General features: G+C 51.1%; 1 pseudogene; it reads left to right on the forward strand.

Moving 5' to 3' along the window:
- Nucleotides 1-628: 628 nt before the first annotated feature.
- Nucleotides 629-1,450, forward strand: LOC142403464 (olfactory receptor 10AG1-like; annotated as a pseudogene).
- The last annotated feature ends 709 nt before the right edge of the window (nucleotides 1,451-2,159 follow it).

Here is a 2,159-nt window from a genome sequence, read left to right on the forward strand (position 1 = left end):
CGGATCTTTGTGTGTGGACACAGCGTCAGGGGATGAGCTCTTACATGTGAGGAGAGCTGGGATTAATCTCTCTCACTAAGGCCTCAGAATCAAGTCATGCCTTGCCTTGCTTTGTTTTGATTGCCTCTCCTTGCCTAACCTCGCCTTGCTTTGTCTTCCCCTTTTTCATCCCTTCCCTCCTTTTCAACCTATTTCTTCTTCATGGTCTTACATTAAATGCAGGTCTGACAAGATCTGGACAAAGAACATAAGCAAGGCTGTTCTTAAAGGGGCTACTATTTATCCCTTTTCTTCCTTTTTTCTCGTCTATCGCCAGGGATTCTATTCAGTCAAATCACCTCTAAAAAAGGAAGTCAAGTTTCTTTTATCTACATGACAAACCCCAGTCATTCAGGCTCAAGGATTCTGTTCTCCCCTCTCTTTACAAACCTCCCTGCAGCAAGCAACCCATGTTAGATTTCCAAAGAGTCATGCAGATGAATGGCCTGCAGGTCAAGCTCGCCTACTCCTGCAATCATGTTTATGCTGATGTTAGTAGTCTTTCTCTAGGCTTGAAGCGTGTGTGATGGTGGACGGGCCATCAGCATCCTCTAAGAGCCTGTTGTGTGGATCGTTCTGTATAGGGAAAATGCCCCGAAGAAAAGGCACGGAGAATCACACCGTTGGATCGGGATTCATTCTTCTGGGACTTTTTCTGACCCCTCCAGCCTGCAGGGCCTGTGCTCTCCAGTATTCCTGCTCATCTACCTCGTGGTCCTCACAGGGAACAGCCTGATTGCACTCACCACAGCGGTGGACTCAAGCCTCCACGGCCCCATGGATTTCTTCCTGAGGAGCTTGTCCTTGCTGGAGATCTGCTATGCGTCAGTCACTCTTCCAAAAAAGCTGGTGGGTTTCCTGATGCAAGATGGCAGGATCTCCTGGTTTTGTTGGGCAGCATCAAATGCCTTCTCCTGGCTGCCCTGGCCTATGACCGCTACAAAGCCATATGTGCCCCCCTGCACTATACCCTCATCATGAGCAGGGGTCTCTGCATCAGCCTGGTGGTGGGGTCGTGGGGTACCACATACCCCACGTAGCAGTGCAAGTGCAAGTAGGACAGACCGACCAGGTGTTCACTTTGCCCTTCTGTGCATCCCATGACCTTCATCACTTTTTCTGTGATGTCCCCCCTCTGCTGGAACTGGCCTGTGCAGACACTTCCTGAAACCAAGTGATGCTGTACACCATCATCCTGCTATTTGCAATCCTTCCTTTCTCCTTAATAGTTCTTTCTTACATTAAAAGTATCAGGCCAGTTCTGAAAATACCTTCAGTTAAGGGCAGACACCAAGCCTTTTCCACCTGCTCTTCACACCTCGGGGTGGTGACGCTCTTCTATGGCTCAGCCACAGTCGTCTACTTAAATCGACATTCAAGGCATTCTGTAGACACCGACAAATGGATTTGATGGGTGGACTGTTCGGTGGGTGAGGAATTGGTTGGATGGTCACGTCCAGAGCATAGTGGTCAACAGCTCAATGTCCAGATGGAAAGCGATGACAAGTGGTGTCCCTCAGGGGTCCGTATTGGGACCACTACTGTTTAATATCTTCATCAATGACATAGACAGTGGGATTGAGTGCACCCTCAGCAAGTTTGCACCTGATACCAAGCTGAGTGGTGTGGTTGACATGCCCGTGGGGTGGGATGCCATCCAGAGGGACGTGGACAAGCTTGAGAAATGGGCTCATGTGAACCTCATGAGGGTCCTGCACCTGGGCCTGGGCAACCCCCACTCTCCGTACAGGATGGGGGATGAAGGGATTGAAAACTGCCCTTCAGAGAAGGACTTGGGGGTACCGGTGGATGAAAAGCTGCACATGAGCCAGCAATGTGCTCGCGCAGCCCAGAAGGCCAACCATATCCTAGGCTGCATCAAAAGAAGCGTGGCCAGCAGGTTGAGGGAGGTGATTCTGCCCCTCTACTCTGCTCCGGTGAGACCCGACCTGGAGTACTGCGTCCAGCTCTGGAGCCCTCAGCACAGGAAAGACATGGACCTGTTGGAGTGGGTCCGGAGGATGGCCACAGAAACGATCAGAGGGCTTGAACACCTCTGCTATGAGGAAAGGCTGAGAGAGTTGGGGTTGTTCAGCCTGGCGGAGAAAAGGCTGCGGGGA

The sequence above is a fragment of the Mycteria americana genome, unplaced genomic scaffold, assembly GCF_035582795.1.
Source record: "Mycteria americana isolate JAX WOST 10 ecotype Jacksonville Zoo and Gardens unplaced genomic scaffold, USCA_MyAme_1.0 Scaffold_29, whole genome shotgun sequence".
Lineage (NCBI taxonomy): Eukaryota > Metazoa > Chordata > Aves > Ciconiiformes > Ciconiidae > Mycteria > Mycteria americana.